This window comes from Ceratotherium simum, chromosome 20, assembly GCF_057802395.1.
Source record: "Ceratotherium simum simum isolate JZ-2026a chromosome 20, ASM5780239v1, whole genome shotgun sequence".
NCBI classification, from domain to species: Eukaryota; Metazoa; Chordata; class Mammalia; order Perissodactyla; family Rhinocerotidae; genus Ceratotherium; species Ceratotherium simum.
Window position 1 is genome coordinate 6168325 of NC_141919.1, and position 7870 is coordinate 6176194.

A 7870-nucleotide genomic window follows, 5' to 3' on the forward strand; every position below is an offset into this window, starting at 1 on the left:
TCTACAGTGGATGCATTGTTCTCTAAGTAGTTTTTAACTCTATTGACCTAGCCTATAATTTCCCCAGAAGGCTCGGCAAATAACCATTGTGTGAATCCTTGAGATCAAGGAGGTGCATTATTTATGATCGTATTTTTCCCCCAGAACCTAGGATTCTCCTCTGTATAATGGATGCTTGGTGTGGAATCAAATTAATAGTATTCAGGTATTTGTTAGCAAACCTGAAATATAGTTTCTCATTTTAGGGTCTGAAAAAAGTTACCTCTACACATGAATTAAAGATTTCAACAAAGTCTAGACACGAGAAAATATAAACAATAATAACGAATAAATTGCCAACGTTCACTAAGGGTTCATTATTTGTCAAATAAACCACTTAAAATTTATTTTATTTTTCTTTACCTGTGAAGAAGCTGAGGCTTGGAGAGGTGAAGAGCCTACTGAAGTCTGACTTGGTGGACGATGGTGCCCGGTTTCAGAGCTGGGTGTTCTGGCTCCAGAGCTGGAATCATTGCTTCCAAACTGTCCTTCCTCTCACATGTTAACATACTCAAGAGAAAATACTGAGTCACTAGTAATCAAAGAAATACAAAATGAAGCCTCAGTGATGTACCATTTTTCTGTTGCAATATTGACAAAAATAATTATACAGTATATGAATATGTGGTACATAAGATAATTATATAGTAAATGAGGAGAAAATGGTACTCAGATATTACTGATAGCAGTATAAGCACAGTCCATTTGGAAGGCAATTAAGAGCCATAGAATTTTATAGGTTTTGACCCAAGAATCCTACTCCTGGGAATTCCAAGAAAATCCTTTAAAAAGCCAAGAGAAAGCAAAGCTATGAGTATATTCAAAAGTGTTCGTAGCTCACGTTTATAACAATATAATTTGGAAATACCCTTAGTATCCAACCATGAGGCACAAACTAACTGTGGCAAAAACAATGAAGATTCTTTGACGTCTATTAAGTGAAAAAAGCAGAATAGAAAATGGAATCCCAGCTGCGATTACACCTGAGCACAATGTGAGTCAGCGGTGTCCCCAGACAGGCATCAGATGGGAACATGAGAACGAGGTGTAACAGAGCTGGGACTATGAGGGGCTTTTTGTTCGGTTGGAAACTATCTTTACTATAACGCTGTGCAAACATATTTAACTGGAGCTTACTTTGGAGGATTGGGGCCATTTTATCTCAATTTGCAATTTAAAACAAATTTCTGAAGTGAAAATAAAAAATTCAAACATCACAACAGTGTTAGAATAAATATCCCTCCCCCAAACAAAAAGATGATCACTGCAGAGTTTTGGGGGTGCACTTCTCAGATTTTCCCAGTGCACACTTACAGTATTCTGGAGGCTTGTTTTTTTAGTTGGTTTATTCCATGCAGACTGAAGTACAGCTCATCTCTGGATGCTGTTTCATCTCAAAACCCATTTTCTGTGTCATTACATAGAGAATTCCTTCATTCTAGACTTGGGTGATGATTTCAAATTCAACAAATATACCCAAATGTAACTTAGATAAAATGAAAGTGATAAAGTTTGCCACTCAAGTTTATGAAGCTGTTTAAAGGGAACGTTGAGAACTCGGGTCACGGATGGATCTCTGAGAGTTGAAGAGGCTGCTCTGACATATCTTAGGGCTGAAACCTTCAGGAGAAGAGTTTTCCACATTTACACCTGCAGGAAGATTTGGAAGGTTCTGGGGCTCCTTGGAAGGTGAGGAGGTGGGCGAGGTATAATTCGAAGCTGTTGATAACTGGGTCCGGTGCTGTTCTTCGTCAGAGAGCGAGGCTGCTGCTCCCTCTGCCCTCCGGGGGGTCAGCTCTGGTTGAGCTTCCCCTCATCTCCTTCCTGCTGGTCACCTGGAGCAAAGGGCCATCTTCAAAGCAGCTGAAGCCTCAGTTTCCTTAACTGTTAAGTGAGAAAAACAGTAGCTACTTACAGGGTTTTGTGAGAATTAAAGAGAAAACGTATGTAAAATGTTTGGTAAAGTACTTGCTAAGTATCAATGTTAACAATTTCCTTAGTTGTGAGATAAATTCGATTGTAAAAGCACCATCCATTTAATATTAGCATTTAAGGAAATAAAAAAATAGAAACACCACCACAGTAATGAACATGTGTTGAATCAATGCACCAAATGCCTATTGATTTCAAAAATGTCAATGTGAGAAAAAATAAGTTCTCAGACCTGTGGAGATACAGTTTGATTAGTACCATCTTGCAGTGGGACTTCCCATCATCCTCCACTCTGCTGACACTCAGCCTAGTCAGTGCTCAGTCCCCTGTCCCCACCCATCATGATCTGCTGAGGAACAGCAAAGGGCTTTATCACTCAGGAGCTGGGACCCCTAACTGAACCCAGCTGCTCCTGTGCACAGGTGAGGAGACTGAAGTGCAGAAAGGTCAAGAAAGGTGAGGTCAATTCTGAAGACAGGATGAGAGCCACCCAGTATGAGGACAGTCATTTTGAGTTTCCTTCTAGATATTCTATCAGACCAACACAGAGTGCTCTGAATTCATGTTATACTTCCGGACTCCCTGACACTGTAATTTGGAGCATTTAAGTACTCTACTTTAGTTTTGTTATCTAGAAAAGACTCTGAGCCAGAAGGCACATTTAACAAAAAGCATCCAGGATCCTGCCTTACCTTTTTTGGGGGAAAGGGAGTGGATTTTGAAATATTTGAACTTTTTTGTTTGTTTTTTAAATTTTTTGAGTCCTAACCAACTGAATAAGCCTGTGCTAGGCCCAAGGAGCAGTGTGAGTAGAGGCGGGTGGGAAAGAGACCTAAGACCAGACCCCCGTTATTAGGAGCTCACTAAGCACATGTCAGAGTCATCTCACAGAGATCGATTATGTGGAATTAGGTGCTGAAATGAGAGATGATGGTGACAACTCCTGCTCATTGAGTGACTGCTGACCAGTCACTGTGCAGGCACTTCATGTGTTTTTAATCACCACCAACCAAACGAGGAGGGTATTATGAACTGCGTCTTTCAGATGAGGAAACTGAGGTCAGAGAGGTCAGGTGGTTGCTGAAGCCACACTGGAGGACGTGGCACAGTTAGGATTTACACCCACTTCAGTGTGACTTCACACTTCCGGTTTGCTCCGTGGCTTCCTGTAGTGGATGATGTTGGATTTCAAAGAAGGAGTGGTCAGTGTGGTTTGGGAAAGGGATCTCGTACAAGAGGGTGAGCTGGATTTTAACACGTTGAAGGAAATCAGGCAAAGAAAGCACTTCTCATTCTTGCTAATGGTTAGCCTTACATTTTGTCACATGCATTGAGAATATTTACTCTGACCATCACTTTTAGCAAGCCACAAATCTAGACAGAGGGTATGACCTGGAATTTTAGAACTTCCTCTAAAAACAAGAGGGAATCCAGTATTTTGGAATTAGAATTTCCGGGTCCTAGGAAGTGTTTAAGGCATGGAGTATTTAAAATTGGGAGTGTTCTGAAAACCCAGGACCTGTGGGATGTGTGAAAGTGGGTGGGACAGAAACCAGGGCCACTGTTAAGATGTTTCAGATAAAGAATCGATCTTGACGTGTGGCCTAGCCAACCGCATAACCTCTGTGCCCTAGTTTTCTCATCTCTAAAATTAAGAGTGGACAAAATGAACTTTAAAGTACCCTTCAAATCTAAAATTTTGTTTCCATAGAACTATAGCGCTCTATTCAGTATTATAAACTACCTAGTATTAGATAAAAATAAAAAATAATAACAGGGGCCGGCCCCGTGGCTTAGCGGTTGAGTGCGCGCGCTCCACTACTGCCAGCCCGGGTTCGGATCCCGGGCACGCACCGACGCATCGCTTCTCTGGCCACGCTGAGGCCGCGTCCCACATACAGCAACTAGAAGGATGTGCAACTATGACATACAACTATCTACTGGGGCTTTGGGGAAAAAAAAGGAGGAGGATTGGCAATAGATGTTAGCTCAGGGCCGGTCTTCCTCAGCAAAAAGAGGAGGATTGGCATGGATGACAGCTCAGGGCTGATCTTCCTCACAAAAAAATAAATAAATAGATAAATAAATAACAGAAGAAACAAAGAAAAATGTTTATTACTCTTCAGTCTGGAATTCTAAAGTGAAAAATGAGATCTCTCATATGCAATTTTAGCCTGCTGTGGTAATGAGGTCGAAGAGTCCTTTAAAGAAACAAACTATCTGTTTGTTGGTGTGTGTGCACAAATAGATATATTTCTGTTCGTCTATCAAGATCAGCCTCTGCAGATGAACTCTGCTACATTAGAGGACGGGTTTTCCCATTCCAAAGTGAGTTGAGCCCTTACTCAGACTTGAAGAAAACCCAGACAACACTAAAGCCCCAAGGCAGCAGCAGGAAACACACCCATCTTTGAGAGGGATATGGACAAGTCACCGTTTTTGGGTAGATTCCCAGTAGTGGGATAGCTGGATCATAAGGTATTTCTATTTTTAATTTTCTGAGGAATCTCCATACTGTTTTCCATAGAGGCTGCGCCAGTTTGCATTCCCACCAGCAGTGAATTAGGGTTCCCATTTCTCTACATCCTCTCCACCATTTGTTGTTTTTTGTCTTGGTGACCACAGCCATTCTTACGGGTATAAGATGATATCTTAGTGTGGTTTTGATTTGCATTTCCCTGACGATTAGTGATGTTGAGCATCTTTTCACGAGTCTATTGGTCCTCTGTCTATCTAGATGACCATTGTTCTTTATCTCCAAATTTTCCTGATACTAAACTTGAAAGGTCCCTTTTTTGTTCGTTTGTTTTCAGGCAACCAACCATGTTTTCACGCGTCCCTATACTCTCTTAACATTGTCAACTGATTATGAGGTAGACTCTGGTAAACTTAAAACAAAGAGAAGTTATTTGGGGTTTTTTAGGCCTGCAGACTGGGAAAGCACAAATTCAAGTAGCACTTGAATTGTGCTCCTGTGTTGAAGGGAGAAGAGCGAAGACTTTTGAACAGTCACAGCTAACAAAAGCAAAGAAGAAAAGAGGGAAGGAACGCCTTTTAGCAAATTCTGGGGGCCAGGTAATCATGGGCTGAGGGGTGGTAGAAACAAGCCACTAAATTTAGGAAAGTGGGGGATGACTCTGACAGGAACGTGGTCACTGTCCCAATGATCTTATCTTCCTGACATGAACAGGGTCTCTGTCCCAGTGATCTTATCTTCCTGACAGGGACGGGGTCTCTGTCCCGGTAACCTTATTTTCCCTGAGAAGACCTGGAGACACATCTCAGGCATTTAATGAGTTCAAGGGTTCCTCCTGAATGAGGTGTCTGTTCCTCTCCTCCTCACGTCTGCCCGGCTCCACTTTAGTGCCTTAACACGGAGACTCCATCTTTTTCCAATTCCACAATACGTTTCCTTCTATGTCTTTCTTCTCCTAAATTAATTTAAAAAGCCTCTTCTAAGTAACATTCTTTGTCTAATTATACTCACCTACTCTGACGATGTCTCGTGAAGTTGTAAGCCAGCTGAATCTTTCTAAAATCATAACAAAGATGTTAAAAACAATAATTACCCTCGAGGTTAAAACTGTGTCATTGATGCAGTCAGGGAAAATTCAGTGGCATTAAGTATATTCACAACGTTGTGCAACCACCACTACTATTCATTTCCAGAAATTTTCAAACAGAAACTCTGTGCCCATTAAACAATAACTTCTCCTTTCTCCCTCCTGGCCAGCCCTTGGCAACCTCTATTATAGTTTCTGTCTCGATGAATAGGTACCTCATATAAGTGGAACCATACAGTATTTGTGTTTTTTATGACTGGATTATCTGACTTAACACAATGCCTTCCAGATTTATCCACGTTGTAGCATGTACCAGAATATCATTATTTTTTAAGACTGAATAACATTCCATTGTATATATACAACACATCTGGTTTATCATTTGCTTTTCCTAACCACTAATATATAGTGTAATCTCCTAGTCATGTAAGAAAAACTTCATGGACCTGGTTGAAGAAGGTATCCATGGTCAAATATGTTTGGAAATTACTTCAGATTGTGCCCCCCCCTTAGAGTTTTGCAATTAACAGTCACTTATTAAAGACTCTTAGAAGTTCTGCAAAAAAGGAACCTGTTTAATTTTGCTTAACTCAGACTTTCCCAAACATATTTGATCTTGAAATCCTCTTATTTCTGGTAGTGTGCATTAACATCCCTCAATGATTAGTGTCCATGCCATGCACAGGCGAGGCTCAGCTCTAGAAGGAAGGATATAGTACCCGATTCTGCCCCCCACTGATGATGTGAGCTCAGGATGAATATGTAACCTCTCTACACCTCATGGTCCTCATATGTCAGATGAGGGTGCACAAAAGCACCCACTTTGTGGGGGATGTAAAGATTTAAAGCAATATGATATGATTCTGATGATTACGACTAATAATATTACAGTTCTGGGGTCTGGCTGTCTGGGTTCAAATTTTGTCCTTCCACTTACAAGCTATATGACCTTTGGAACCTTACTTAACTTCTGTACCTGAGTTCTTCATCTGTATGATGGGAACAAAAATCGTACCATTCTCACAGTGTTGTTGCAAGAATTCAGTCCAATTCATGTAACATGTTTAGAAGAGTGCTTGGTCCACGGTAGGTACCTAATAAATGTTAGCCCTTATTATCGTCAATATTAGCCCTTATTATCATTATCATTGGTGCTCTTGTTACTTCTATGACTACATCACGTGAAAGGAGTTATTTTAGTTCCTTTTTTTATTGGGATATAATTGACATATAACATTATATTAGTTTTAAGTATACAACATTAATGATACAGTATTTGTATATATTGTGAAATGATCACCACAGTGAGTCTAGTTAACATCCATCACCCCACATAGTTACAAATTTTTTTCTTGTGATGAGAACTTGTAAGATCTACTCTCTGAGCAATTTTCAAATATACAATACAGTATTATTAACTATAGTCACCATGCTGTACATTACATCAGATTATTTTAGTTTCTAAAAGCAACTCCTCTTACCTCAAAAAACAGCAAGTCAAAAAACCTCTTACCTTAAATCCAGCAAGTTATTAAAATAGCATCCCCCTCTCTTGCAAATATTTGATTCTGCTCTGTTGGTTTTGATCTTGTCTTCACCTAGAGTCTGTGATCCTTGTCTTCCACCATTTAACTTCTTCTCTTTGTGAACAGGGGTGGAGAAGCCTCGGCTCTGTTTTTGTCTGGGCATCAGGAAATGGTGGAAGGAGCAAAGACCACTGCTCCTGTGATGGCTACACTAACAGCATCTACACCATCTCCATCCCCAGCAAAGCCGAAAGTGGAAAGAAGCCTTGGTGCCTGGAAGAGTGTTCGTCCACACTGGCCACAACCTACAGCAGTGGAGAGTTCTACAATAAGAAAATAGTACATGACATTTGCATGTCTGTCATGATTTATGTATCTTTCACTTTGAAATACAAAGGAAGAAGCATAAATTTACATGCACAAGTAATATATGGAAATAGAAAGTCAAGTTAGCTGATTACTCAACACAAATATTTGTAAATGTTACCATTCTGTTACCAATTCATTGAAAAAGCCTGTCTGGGTCATTACTTTCCAGCATTTAATGTGGCCTTAGACATGATTAAGCTTCAGTTTTATTGAGGATAAATGAATGGCCCATGTTCACCTTTTGAGTTGGTGGCAGAGAAGAGACTAGAATCTGGGTCTGACTCTCAGCCCAGATCCCTTATCACTCTGTCCCCATCTGCCTTCGAACCTTAGCTTCAGTGCTTTGGTTTCAAAGTTGGTGCAACTAACTCAGTGTGATTTACTAACCCCACACAAAAGGTGCTTTTCTAATCCTGCAGCACAAAGTTTGCCTGAACGAGG

The 7870-nt window shown here is 40.5% G+C and overlaps 1 long non-coding RNA gene across 1 annotated transcript; it reads right to left on the bottom strand.

Moving 5' to 3' along the window:
- Window positions 1-381: 381 nt before the first annotated feature.
- On the bottom strand, window positions 382-7360 carry LOC147914337 (uncharacterized). The gene is made up of 3 exons (XR_015555343.1): window positions 7048-7360; window positions 5459-5503; window positions 382-1923 (listed from the first exon to the last, which is right to left on the bottom strand). It is a non-coding gene; the product is annotated as an uncharacterized LOC147914337 (long non-coding RNA).
- Window positions 7361-7870: the final 510 nt, after the last annotated feature.